General features: G+C 48.5%; 1 protein-coding gene across 1 annotated transcript in view; it reads right to left on the minus strand.

Annotated features, from left to right (window-relative positions):
* Positions 1 to 14676, minus strand: part of LSAMP (limbic system associated membrane protein) — a 1331794-nt gene that overhangs the window by 547804 nt on the left and 769314 nt on the right. The gene's annotated exons all lie outside the window — the stretch shown is intronic.

The raw sequence follows: 14676 nt of genomic DNA on the forward strand, positions 1-14676 counted from the left end.
AGACCAATGGTCCAGCCCCTAGACCACACTTCCATATTATGAACTCGTGGGTTCTTTACAAACCATGATGATAAAAGCACTCAGGATGCATAAGGCATTGGGTTTCTACAACCACAGGCAGGCTCTCCCACAGATATCTTACAAATGGCCTGCTACTATCTGGCATCAGCATACTTCACAGGAAGATCCCACTTTAAAACCCATCTTTGTGCTAGTGACATCTGAGAGTGGTGCCTCTTACAGCAATGTCCCGTAAGAAGGCACCACCCAACAGTTCACACCAGAGCTGAGCGTGGGGAGCCCAAGACTGGAATAACTGGGGGATGGTGGTGGAGGGGGAGGCTGTGGGTGAGGACTCCAGGGCACTGTAAGAACTATGTGAGGCAGGCTTACTGCTCACAGTATACCTAACCATGGTGCGTACTTTTAGGGCCTGATCCAAGGCTCATCAAAGTCAATGGAGTCTTTTCAATTATTCCAATGGGCTTTAGATCAGGTCCTTAGTCCTTTGGTTTCATACACATCTGAAAAATTCACCTAAAGCTCTCAAGAAAATACTTAAAAGGAAAAAAAAAAGCCGGACCAACTTCAAAGAAGGAAAGACAACATTACAGGTGTTCCACTTGGAAGGCCTCAAGGGCTGGAAAAGAAACAGACCCAAGCATTTAAAGGGAGCAAACCTGTGCCCTACAAACACCAATGGAATTTCCTTCTGCAATTAACCACCCACACCCTTAGATTAAGCCCCCCTCAAAAAAAAAAAAGGTAATGAGGAGCTTTGACCACTGTAGCTGTCATCGACACTCAAGCCCAGTAGTCAGATACAGATAAATCACAACACAGCCAGCACCAATACATATTCCTCTCATAGGCAAGGAGCATCCATAATAGACACAGGCAGAGACTTTTAGTTATAGGATTCTGTTTGTGGTTTTGAGGGCATGTATTATTAACACCCTACAGGGCTTTAATTAGAGCTGAGAGACTCCTTCATAATGAATAATTTATATGATTAATTTTGCCTCTGTGTCTGTTCGCCAATTGTCCACAAGCAGTTTGTAATGTTCCCAAATTTAGTTGTCGTTTGCAATTACTTGCTGACTAGCCTCTGTAAAGAATTGTTAGTCTGTAGTTTGCCCATGAGCAGTCAGTTGCGAGTATTCATATGCAAAATTCTGAGTCGCACTGGCTACATTTTGAGCGAACATATGTTGTAGATCCTATTGCACGTTTCTGTTTTCTGAGTAACCTTTCGAATCGGGCTTCCACAGAGAAGATTTCCTTTTAGGAGTTCAAATTTGGCTTCCCGCAAATAGTCTGAAAGAATTACAGAAAATTCACTGTTCCCACGACCATTCCTGCCAATCAGTATGTTCACTACATAGAAAAATAACACAACTGGGATGTTTCATAGCTGGAGGACATAGTCCTCTCATTATTAACCCACAGTGTACACATCTCTGCTTAGGAGGCCTGTCTAGTCTAGTTTCTTTACTCTTCTGGCCTAGGGCTAAGTTATCCAGAAGCCACATACCTGTAGAAATAGCACTGCACACACAGTAGAACTCATTTGTGTGACTTCCTTATCAGCCTATCTCCGAAGAAGGCTTCCTATGAACATGGTGCCAGCTGGCCAGAGGCAGACATGTAAGTGTGAACACTTGGGACGATGAGGTGTTCCAGTCCCAGCTGAACTCGGCAACAGGGAGCACCTTATGCCTGGGTCCAATTGCCTTGCTAAGTGAGCCATCGCTAGATCCAGAAAGCGGTGCCATGAAAAAATGAAAGGGCTAAAAGTGCAGCACAGCAAGCTCCATTGTGATAATAGCCACACACCAAGGCAGCAGGAGAAACCTACCTGTTCTCTAATGAACAGGGCTGATTTCTTGGGACTCATGCTTCAACGTAACCCAAAATACTACGTGACAGTAGAGAGAGAGGCTTTCTGTACTGCAGTGATGGGGGACCAGTGAGAAGAAAAAAGAAAACACCATGCTGTAACCAGCGGGTTACCTCACTTGTGTAGGTTTGAATTAATAACATCCTATAGTGCTGTGTAGACACATATTATCATCATCCCACAGAGGGTTGAAGCATTTAATATTGTAGCATCAGGCATAGATTTGAAGGCTCACACTGTTTAGCATCCTGGAGGGTTTAGAAGGCGAATGATGTTATTATTAAAATTCCAGGGATGTTTGTTAGCTGGTATTAACTTTGAATTGGGTTTGCAGGCATATACAGCAGTAAGAGAATCATAGACATCAGAGATAGAAAAAACCATTAGGGAGCCTGGACTAGAAACATTTTCTAGTGCTTTGTCCATACAGGTTTTAACTCTTGCAAGTCCTCGGGCTTCCGCCAATTCCCTTGAGCAATTATTTCACAACCTAATAGATCTCAGTGTCAAGAAGTTCTTCCTGATAGTCAACCTACCTTTTCCTTTTCACAATTCAACCTTCTTACTCTCAGATACAGGGTATGTATCCCCTCTCTCTCGGGGGCCTGGGTCCAAAGCCCATTCAGCTCAGTGGAGAGAAATCCCATTCCCTTCAATGGGTTTCACATTAGCCCCTTGGTGTTTACCTCCTTGAGGACTATCATGCTTACCCCACACTTTCGTAGGAATACCTTATGGGTGTACATTAGCATCCTACAGAGCTTTGTGGGTACATGCAGTATTAACAGCTTACAAGGTTTTGTAGACATTCGTTATTAACACACAATCGGATCTGTGTAGATGTATTATTAATAATCTCTTGGCTGGCAAGAGAATGGGGATATTTTCTTATGAGAAATGTAATTGTTTAATATCAAACAGTATTATTTCAAAGATTTAATTGTGTAATTGGGGTCAGCAATCGCTCCGTCTCTCCCAGCACAAGACGAACTTGCCGGGCAAAAGATTTATTGTCCTGACAATAGGGAGCAAATTTTAATATTTCTGAAAAATTGAGACCTATTAATCCTGGCATGTGTTACTCTCCAACACAGAGAAATGATAAAACTTTGATCTAATTTTCTCTTTGAAGGGGCGTTGGTGAGGTGGGAGGAGAGAGCGTTAACTGGCTGCAGCCTGCTGAGGAGAATGCCGTGAAGCATGAAGGCGAGTCACATCTGCTGTTACAGGAGTTCTTACATGGTACATAAAACAACTCCTGTGAAAACTGACTGTTCCATTCTAACTGCTTTACTGGTGAAGGGATGATAGGAGTGGTTTTTATGACCTCAGGCTGTCCCGTCATCATTTCTCCAGAGGTTACCAATTGTATTTGCACCCACCCACTGCACCGCAGGTTTATGTGGGCAAAACAGTATCTGCATGCTCAGATCAGACAAATATATGTACAACTGAGTAATTAAGTGCATAGTTACCAGATGTGCATATGGAAATTCCAGTTTGTGCATACAAATGTGGGGTTTTGCAGGTGCAACCATTGCATCTGATGCTGAACATGTGACCTGTTGTTATTAATAGTTGTTTATGGTAGTGCTTATTATGTGTTAGATTTTTTGCACACGTTCAAGAAAGTTGCAACGTTTTAGAAAAAAAGGGTATGTTTGGAATTATTTTGAAAGCGTTTTAATGTATTCTTCAAACAACTGTGTAAGAAAATATAAGCCTTTCACAAAAAAAAAAAAGTTTCCTTATTCCCCCCAAATGACCTAGGCCTGGGAAATATTCAGCAGTGTGGAATCACCAGCAGTGACTCCAATATATGGTGACCCCACTTGGCTAGACGTGGGAGTTTTATTCAGTGGTCAAGGGGAGATCCCCTGTTTCCAAATGGGGGACACAGCACTTATGTCTCATCTTGAAAGATCCAAGATATAAGACTTTAAAGTCAGGACATTTTTTAATTGTAAAGATATTTTAGGACATGGGCATAAGATTTTATTGATCCCTTTGAGCCCTATACAGCGGGACCCATAGTAACTAAGTGCCTTGAAGTCAACGGGAGCTTTCCCGACAACGTCAATGGATGCAGGATCAAGCCCTACGGCAGCTAATTATACAGATGGATAGATAAAAGAAATCCCAATAAAAACTGTAAAAATGCTAGTGGAGCCGGGCTTTTTAGTTCAGGTAATAGTGGCTCACTTTTTGCGATCCAGAGATCCAGGTGCAATCACAACCCACCAAGGTGCATTGGTGTTCAAACACTGAGCCTTGTTGTTGAAAGTGTAACAATGTGAGCTCCCTATTCTCTGCTCTGCCAGTTCAGTCCGGAGATGCCATTCATCTGTTTCTCACACAGGGAACTCTGCAACGTCCTGCCCTCTGTGTATGGAACAAAGTCCCTACGTGATTCTGACACAGCAATCCCTGTGGCAATGTCTCAAGCCAAGCCAGAGCAGCAGCAAAGATGGGACCTCTCACCTTCTACACTCCTCTCCAAGAGGCATGAACTTCAGAGCCAAACAGGGGCCATGAGTGGGATAAGTGGAGGCAATTTCTTTTTGCTCTTTTATTTGAAAACAAAGAAACAGCAACAACAAACGTACACAAAGGGGATTAAATGCAAAAAAAAAATCCTTTGTGAATTCAGTGTGAAGCTGATGCTCTTAAAAACACGAACAGTCGGGGAATGGAGACGCTAAGGTTCTTATAACAACATTAGCTCAGCATAGGTAAGATGTTCCAGACCTGTCTTAATGGATAAATCTGTTAGTTGATACATTAGGGCAGGTGGTGGCTTTACATCACCGTTCAGGTTGACGAAGGAGGTGCATGCTGCAGCAGGAGTCCCTGGATGAGGTCTGGATGATTTAGCCAGAATTCCTAATGAGGCTACAGCCTAGACCAGTTCTGGCTTCAGTGGCAGCTGCTCCACCACCCTTAGAAAGGGTGCAGCATGCACTCCACATAGGCCACCTCAGCTCCACTGATTGGCGTGGGGGATGCTTCCACCTTCCTTGCTCTCTTTGTGGCTGGGGTCTAAGTGGGGAGGGAAGGCCCGTATACCTTCTTTCCCAATTTGCACCATAGTGCAGGGCCTAACTGTGTCTGTACATGCCTGAATGCATCACTGTGTGTATGCACACACACACACTTGCGCTCACACTCCCTGTATATATCAATACAGAGCTATCTTTTTGTATGTGCTAAATGTGTAAAGGTCACACCGGAACTTATTCCAAGCCTCTCGCCAGATGGAAACTCAGGTATAATCAATGGGGAAATGTGCTCATGTCCCCAGAGTCCTTTGAAGAGACATGAGAGCTTCCCCTGGGATACCATACTCATCAGAGTTGAATCAGCGTGGCCTACTTTTCAGAAACTAAAGACCAAAAGATTATTACAGTTCGTCTGTAATGTACAAATTCAGAATCTTATTTGCTTGCACTTGGAAAGATTTTCTATAAAACTTTATTCCTCCCCAATGATCCATCCATCTATCCATCCAATCCTCCCCTCCCCTCCCTTCCCTCTCTTGCTTCCTGTCTCCCAACACATGCCTACATCACCCTCCTTCCAGTCACTCAACAAAATCCAAAGTTGCAAGAAACAAAATGGACAAATATGTCCTGCCTTTGATGAAAGATAAATGGGAGGTGGGCAACAGCAAGCTAGATAATAAATGGTATTAAATCATTGCCTCCTAGCCTCAGGTATTTCCTTTCTGCCCTTCCAGTGTCTCCAGGAGGGAGAGAGACAAGGTTATGTGTCTGCCCCATGGCAGGATCAAAGCACTGGAAAGATAATCAAACCTCTGTCTCAAGACAGGACAAAGAGGGGAGAAGGAAAGGAATGAGAGAAAGATAGGCAGTGCAGAGAGAAACCGTGAAGTGGAGAGGAGAGGGAAAGGGGCAAAGAGACAGCAAGAGAGAAATGACTAGTCTCAGACTAAATACATTAAAAGAACAGATTTTCATTCCACCTGGTCACACAGGCCTCTTGTGGGCTTGATAAGAAAATAAACCTGTCATGGACATGGACTGACTATGTACCGAGGCAACGTGTGGGGAAAAAGCTTTGCTTACCCTCCCAAGCAAAACTCCACCGAGTAACCTGCGGGGGATTCTCCTATAATCGTCCCACAGTTAAGAACAAGAAGGAGGCACTGCTGAGCCCCAGTGAGATCCCTGTACTCAGTGACTATAACGTTGGGATACACTGTCTGAAGCCTTAAGAATGGCAGAGCCAGATCTATAAGGACTATTTTCCACAAGGAGCACACGCGTGCCACAGCACTCTTCAGGGAAGTCTCCGTGTTAGCCAGTTGTATTTTGCACATGATGTATGCACGCAGGCAGAATTTGCATGTGTTATTCTGACTGCCATTACGATCCTGTCACAAAACCTTTGTTTTCTTCTTCTTATTGCTGCTTGTTCTAATGATCATGGGTCAAGTGTTTGGAACTACACATCCAATTGCAACCACTGAAAAACATTTTCATCCAGGGCACCAAGAAACCTGGGGCCAGCCCTGGCTGCATTTAGATTTGCACAGTGCCCTGGACACAGAGTTCCCAGTAAATTCTTAATCCACAAGCCAGCAGGGTAACTAATCAGTACTGCCACCCGGCCTTCCCCAACTCTCTCCACCAGAAGTCAGGGTCTGCTGATATTCCCAGGCTATCTTCAGTCTGGCCCATTTCCTCTCTTCACACAGCACATCACCTGGCTCTCTAAAGCCCAGCATCTCAGGCAAAAAAACCCAATTCTCTTTGGATCTGCAGTGGTTTGGTCATGGAATATTCAAAGCTTGAATTCAAACTCCACTGAAGCTATTATAAGTATTAAAATAGAGAGAGAGAAGGGGGGAAGGAGAAGTAGTTTTCTGCCTGTGGGAAACTCTAGAGCAGTCATGAACACCCTGGAGTTACAGGGAATGTTGTTCCATCCCCCTCCTCCAGGCAAATTTACAGGGATATGCTGGCTGCCTTGTGCCACTCTGAGAACTGGGGTAGCTGCAGCATTTTGAGGACTATGTGGATGCTCGTATTCAACGTGACCCATAACAGATGAGAAGGCACTCAGTGAGACTTTAAAGGCAACAAGTGCGCTTCTGTGCAACACACTGTATATTTAGTTACGTGAGGAACTCACAACTGCCTTACTGAACAAAATATGTTAAGATTTTTTTTTTAAAGGATTAGAGATTTACAGTACATGAATAAGATCAGCGTCACCAGTTACTCTAGATAGGATAACAAAAACCTCCACTACCAGTCTTGGTGTTTCAGGCCACAGGCTGATTTCTAAACTGGGTGGAGTGTACAAATACCCCTTGTTATATATTCTATATTTCAATGTGATCTGAGGGATTTCCACCTGCCTCTGATTCATCTGTCCCTGGCCACTACTGAGACAGGATATGAGACTAGATCAGAGGTGGGCAAACTTTTTGGCCCGAGGGCCACATCGGGGTTGCAAAACCATATGGAGGGCCTATCCCACTTCCCGCCCCCTGACTGCCCCCCTCAGAACTCCCAACCCATCCAACCCCCCGCTTCTTCTCCCATGACCGACCCTTCCTGGGACGCCCTCTCTAACTGCCCCCCCCAGAACCCCAGCCCCTATCCAACCCCGTCTGCTCCCTGTCCCCCTCCTCCCGGGACAATCTCCCACCCACTATCTAACTCCCCCTCCCCCCGCCCCCTTACCATGCCACTCAGAGCGGCAGGACAGGCTTATTGGAAAGCCTGGGAGGTAGGCGGGCGCAAGCCATGATGCCCGTGCAGCGGCGTGAGTGTGGGGGAGGAGGGACAGCGGGGGAGGGGCCAGGGCCCGGGCAGGACGGTCCGCGGGCAGGACGGTCCCGCGGGCCGGACGTGGCCCGTGGGCCGTAGTTTGCCCACCTCTGGACTAGATAAACAATACATAACTTGTTTGAATTGTTTTCCGAGTACCTAGGTCCTCTCACTACTCACAAACACTACATGTGCTGGGGACTGCTCTGTCTGAAACGTGTGTGTAAACTGGGTGAGAGGTGTAACAATGTGCCCCTTTAACGGTCGGTAGCCTGAGAAACGAGCTGGGCTAGAGGTTAGTCTAGTGTACCAGCTGTTAGAATGCACCGCAGACCCCCGGAGCTCAGTTAATACAAGGGCATTTATTCTGTGCTTCTCCGTGTGCTTACCCCACAGCATGCTACATGGGGAAATTCTTCATATCCACAAGAATTGCTCCCTTGTATACGGTGGAAGTAACTCCAAGCGTGCAGCTATTGGGTTAAAGCTCTTTTATTAGCCAGTACATTATTATTATTTAATATAATAGGGTGTAGGAGCCAACCAAGAACAGGCCCTCATTGTGCTAGGCCCTGTAGAAACATAGAAGAAGAGACAGTCCCTGTTGGATTGCTCACATTAATAGCTGGATCACTAGACAACCTCCAGCAGTGATAGAGTCTCAGGTTAGGGTAATCTTAGAGGGACGCTTTCTGTTTTAGGTGCTTATATGGCTCCTATTGCCATAGGATCTGAGCGCCTCACAGTCGCTAATGTATTTATCCTCACAACACCCCCGTGAGGTAGGGAAGTGCTATTATCCCCATTTTACAGATGGAAAGCTGAGACCCAGTGGCTCAGATCCTCAAAGGTATTTGGGCTCCTGACTTCCTCTGAAACAAGTGGATGTTAGGAGCCTAAAAATACTTGTGAGGCTCTGGGGCAAAGTGACTTTCCTAAGGTCACAGGGGAATTCTGCGGCACAACAGGGAATTGAACCAGGGTCTCCCAGAACAGGGCCCTAACCACTGAGCCCTCTTCCTTCCTACCCCTCGACTCAACTTTCACATCGAGATTAAGCAAGAAGCTTTCATTTGCAAAACATTTATCTCCTCCACCACTGCAAATTTCCCTTAGAAATACTTCCAGACAGACTTCTGCCTCCCAAAGTATGTGGGTATTTATCTTAAGGGTCACACTCCAAACTTCCCCGCTGGAAAACATGTGCTCCTCCCTCAGAACCCAGGACAGTGGCCCAGTTCTCATATTTCCCTTCAGATACCTGAGCTATTCACAGGCCTGCTCTGGTACTTCCCCTTTCTTCCCAGCTCAGAGGAGGCAAGAGAAGGGAGAGGTGAAAATGCAACTCAACAATAACCCCTTTGGTTATTTTAGGAGAAAATTGGACCCTACTAAACAGAAGTGCATTCCAGTGAAGCTCAAACAAACTGAAGGGAATTGTTATTTCTTTCATCCCCACGCACCTGAATCCTTTTATCTTTTCCTGTCTTTGAATCAGCAGATAGTGAGGGGATGTGTATCACCAAATGCAAGTGCACCAGTCTGAATGTGCGTGTGTACGTGTCAGTGTGCAATTGTCTGCAGGCACCTGAGTGCGCGTACCATCAAATGTGCATGTGTTCATTCAAGTTAGAGTCTGCAAGTGTCTATGGGGCTGCACATAAGCTACCACATGCATCTGTGTGTTTGAGTGTGCACGAGGGTGTGAGCGTACATGCCATCGAGGGGTGTGGATTTCACATGTGAGGCTGTTGTGTGTGCACGCGCTAGAGTGCAGACATGTGGGTGTGAGCATGCCTGCCTTTTGAAGCACAGGTGGGATGTGTGTGACGTGTAGACGTGCGTGGGGTGCAGATGAGCACGTGACCACGTGAGAGTGTGCATGCATGCCGGTGTCAATTTGCGGCTCTCTAGGAAGAGCTGCTTGGCAGCATGCACTGCCTCTGAGGCCTGAAGGACAAGGTTAGACACTTGCATTCGCATTCTCCTAGCAGCCCCACAGTGCCCCTCTGCTCCAGCCACGGCAGGGGATTAGGCACCAGAGGGATGTGTCAGGCAGGTTTTTATTCATGGACAAAGCTTTGTTTTGCAGGTGGCTGAGGGCTTCAGAGGAAGGTGTTACAAGTCTGCTGGCTCTCTCCTTCCGTAGCCCCTGGCTCAGCCCTCCCTGTGCCTGCAGATGTATAATTAACATCAACGGAGGAAAAAGGGGGCTTGGCTGACTGAACACAACTGGCCAAGAGATACAACAGGATCAGGCTCTGAGTCCTCTTGCCCACAGGTGAGACAGCAGAGGGGCCAGTGCAGGCCACAGGCACAGCAGAACACACTGACAGCTTTCAGACAAGGCAATAGGGCAGAGCTTTTCCCCACTGAATGGAGGGGAACTTCACCCCACTCACGATGCCGAGTGAAGAGGCTCTACCTAGGCAGCCCGAGATTTGTCTCCTCGACTCTTTAGCCAAGCCATTCCTGTCTACCTAACTACATAAAACTCTTCTAACCGCCCCTTTGGTCAAAGGCCCCAGCTGTGGCCACTGGCTTCCTTTTCAACATATGCCTCTCAATTAGGCTGGTTTGCGCTCCCTCGCACTGTGTATTGTGATGGTTATTGAGGCTGACGTAGAGCAGTCTCCAGGAGGATGCTTCCCTTTCTCCTTCTCTGATGCATTGCTACTAAAAGGCGCAGGCAACAACAACAAAAAATGATGGTCACAAGGGAACATCAATCATTAGCGCAGCACACATCATGTCTCTGCACACCTCACCCTCACACAGGATCACATCGCAATGGATGAATACCCCCGATACACGCATCTCCCCCCACAACCCTCGTATAAACACTCAGTCTCTCACACACTTTCTCTTTGACACACCATCTCACTCTTGCATGTTCTCTCTCCCATACACACTCTATAACACTGCAACACTCCCACTCTCTCACACTCGCATACACACACACACCACCTCTTTACTCACAACCCTTCTTTGGTAGGCAAATATTATTTTGCAGCAGCTACTGCAGAAGTCCATCCTTTTTTAATCTCTCCCCTCCAGAATTCAACATGCATCCACCACAGTAAAGCTGGAATTGGTGAGCCCTGAGAGCACGCAGCCACTCGTCCTGTGCTGTGCATACAGGGAGGGCGCTGGCAAAGTGAAACAAACACAGAGCGCATCCTTTGATTTTTTCTTAAAATAAATAATTAGTGCTGGCGAAAACTGCTGGACTGCAGAGACTCCAGGCAGAATCCTGGCCCCAGGGAGGTAAATGGAAGTTCTGCCATTGACTTCAGTGGAGCCAGCATTTCACTCCTTATCTTCCAGTACTCTCACCCTGCCAGACACATGCTTGATGTAGAGAGATCACTTCTAGGGGCTAGAGAAGACTTCAGCCACCAGGATCCTTTTGCTCCTGGACCTCTTTCCTGAGAATGCCATCAAGGATACCAATTAGTATCAGTTGTGCTGGGAGATTAGTGCCAACTTTGCGATGCAGAGCCATGTCCAGGGAGAATTGTAGAGACTCACCAACTCCTTTTATGGTACAATGCACAGTCCATCATCACTGAAAAATTGACACAGTTCTTCCTAGCCAAATCCACAGAGCCATATTGACAAAGAAATTACAGAACAGCCTGGTCACTAAATTACCCAGTAGCTATGGGGCCAGCATTCTGAATTGCTTTGTTATTATTTCCCTAATATGGCCTGTTAAAACATCGGGCATGGCAGGGTGTTTTGCAGCAAAGCATGCAATAAAAACTATGTGATTAGGTAGTAACTGCCTTGTGATTACAGAATAGGGATTTGTAACCAGTGTAGAGAAAGGCATTCTCTCTCCGAGAGCAGAATCTGAACAGAAGAGCAAAAAACTGCGGCTTACATAAGATGCCATCATCCCCTCTGGCAGGAAAACCACACAAAGGGATACATTCTCCCCCCATTGTTCAAACAAGGGCGGGCAGGGTTGCTCCTGCCACACCCTGCAGAATAGGATTGGACCCTTAGCCCCATAGACCTCCCCGCCACGAAACCCATGCATCCAGTGAGATCAGCAGAGGCCTGTGCAACTCTGGCCCTCTTCCTTGGCAATCTGGCTCCAATACCGCCTCAGTGTCCGAGATCCCTCTGTCTGCAGTAGCCCTTAGGACTGCCCAGTAGTTCTCTCTGTGTGTGGGGGCGGCAATGGTGGTAGGGGAGCGATGCACATCCACTCCCGGCTGCCCTCTCCTGCCATGCAGATCCTCAGACCTGCAGAGGGCCCTCCACGGAATCCGAGGGAACAGAGAGTGCAGGGGAAAAGGCTTAGTCCTGTGCATGGAAGGGGAAGACCTGGGCATAGGAGTGGAAGGGGTGGGAGGGAGGGGAGGAGGGCAACATCATCAGTCCCATAGAAATGAACCTTTGTAAAAACAACTTTGACTATAATTACCAGGTAGTGTGCAGGGCCATGGAATCACCATGTAGTTACAGGAAATTGGCCATGTAATTTGCTGCGTGGTGAAGTTAAAAGGATACTTGTCAGGTAATTACTAAGAAAAGTAAGGACTACGTGCAAGGATCTAACATAGGTGAGTAACAAGAGTCAGAGGCCAGTCACCAAGGAATTTACAGGCCAAGAGGCGGAAGCAACTGACAAATTTTGTTCATCTCTTCCCCGCCACCACCGTACACAGTGCATTGAGATTATGGTTGGAACATCTGCATGCCTCTCCACACGGATTGTATCCTCTACCATATCCATTCATGAATGTCTCTGAATGGGTTACACTTCCATGTGCACATGCACATCTGTATACAGTGTGACAAAGTTCCTGCTCTACCTTGGTGGGTCTTGCGCTTATTGGCAGATTGGCTCGCCTTGGAGCTTCACGGCAGCCCTCAGCTTGGCTGTTTTTCTGAACCCACAGTCCAGGTCGACTCCACCTGTGTCTGACTAGGAGTTGGGAGGATTTGGGAGGAACCTGGGCCCGCCCTCTACTCCGGGTTCCAGCCTAGGGCCCTGTGGTGTGCAGCTGTCTAGAGTGCCTCCTGGAACAGCTGTGCGACAGGTACAACTCCCTGGGCTACTTCCCCATGGCCTCCTCCCAACACCTTCTTTATCCTCCCCATAGGACCTTCCTCGTGGCGTCTGATAATGCTTGTGCACCTCAGTCCTCCGACAGTCCGCGTTCTCACTCTCAGCTCCTAGTGCCTCTTGCTTCCAGCTCCTCACACGCACACCACAAACTGAAGTGAGCTCCTTTTTAAAACCCAGGTGCCCTGATTAGCCTGCCTTAATTGATTCTAGCAGCTTCTTGATTGGCTTCAGGTGTTCTAATCAGCTTGTCTTAATTGTCTCCAGTAGGTTCCTGATTGTTCTGGAACCTTCCCTGTTGGAGGACGGGACCGTCCCTCGCTTGCTCCTCAGCTATCTGCTTTCTATTCTTTCCTAAAGCCCCCTGGCCTGGATTTTTCTTACTTTTGGACCCTGCCTTAGTCTCCCCCCCCCCCCCGACCGGGCCAGACGCTTTTTTGTTTTGGTTTGATTTTGTGTTGTTTTTTTCTTCTTGCCGTTTACTTGCTGGTCGGCCTCCAGCTTGCCGCCAGCACTCGCCCCCCCCCACGCCTGCTTTCGGGCGCAGCTATTTGCCTCAGCTGAAACCCCCCAGAGGAGGGGGGGGAAGATTGCCGATTTTGCTATCTGGAGGGGGGAGTGGAAGCCCCCAGACCCAGCCGTTTTGCTGTCTGTTTGGAATTCCTTTCTTATCTCGGCCTGCCCGAAGCCTTGGTACACAGCCAACAAGCTGGAGAAGCAATCACCCAGGGAAACTACAAATCATCGTGAAGGGGGCCGTAAGACTGAGTAATTTTTTGAATTATACTCTCGAGGGGGGGAGTTTGACAGTGGTTTAATTGCGTTTGTGGTGGCACCGGGGGTGGGGAACGGAGCTGCCCCCCGATCCATCGGTGCCCCCCCCCAATACTACTACAACTGTCACGGCCCCCCCACCGTTCGTCCCTGCTGGCAACCTGCCATCTGCCTTCGGATCCAGCTGTTTGCTTTGAACTTTGCCTTTCGGACCGGACATAACAGCTGACCAAACGAGACTCTTTGGACAAACGTGCGTGGGTCTACACCCCCCGCCCCGGACTGCTTATCCCACAGGTTGCCCCTATTACCGGACCCCGATTTTTGTCCCCCCCCGCCCAGTCCAACCCATTTGGCATCCCCCCCCGCTTGCAGCCCAGCAGGGAGGAGTGGTTAATCTGCTTCCCCCTCCCCCCTCCTCCTTCCGGTGTCTCCCCGTCTCTCCCTGTTCACAATGGCGGGGAATGAGAGGGACGAGGCCCCTCTAACAATATCAGCTGTACCTCCCCCACGCCCCCGCCCAACCCCCAAGGCCCCCCCCCCACTATAGTTAAAATACTTGCCACCGCCCCCGCTGGGGCACCAGCAGCAGGAGGCACCGGGGCGATTACTGCCGCTGCTGCGCCAGCCGCCCCCCCAGATTCTAGGAACCCCCCCCGAGCTGGCCGGAAAGGCCAGGGCGGGAAGAAAGGAAAGGGCCCCGCTAAAACATCTAGGCCCTCCATGGCAGGGGCTGCCCCCACAGCTGTGGCCTCGTCATCGACCGTGGCGCCCCTCCCTGCGTTTCCCTCCACCAGCTCTGCGAATCTCCCTCCCCCGGCCCCCAGGACGTATGCCCGGGCGGTGGCAGGCTCCTCTCTGCCTGCCGCCTCGTCATCTCACCCACCCACTGCCTCCGCTACCATCACCAGCGGCCGGGGCCCTTTCCCCACCTTGACCAGGAGGCACGGTGTCCGTTGCCTCCTGGTGCCCGCCTCGCCCCACGTGGAGACATACGTGCAGGTGTTGGCGAAGGTGGTAGGACCCACGGCTATTGTGGTGGCCTCCAAGATGTAGGGGAAGGTCGTTTTTTTCTTGGCTTCGGAGGCTGCTGCTCAAGAGGCGGTGGAGAGGGGCCTGGCGGT

This window comes from Natator depressus, chromosome 1 (genome assembly GCF_965152275.1).
Source record: "Natator depressus isolate rNatDep1 chromosome 1, rNatDep2.hap1, whole genome shotgun sequence".
Classification (NCBI taxonomy): Eukaryota; Metazoa; Chordata; order Testudines; family Cheloniidae; genus Natator; species Natator depressus.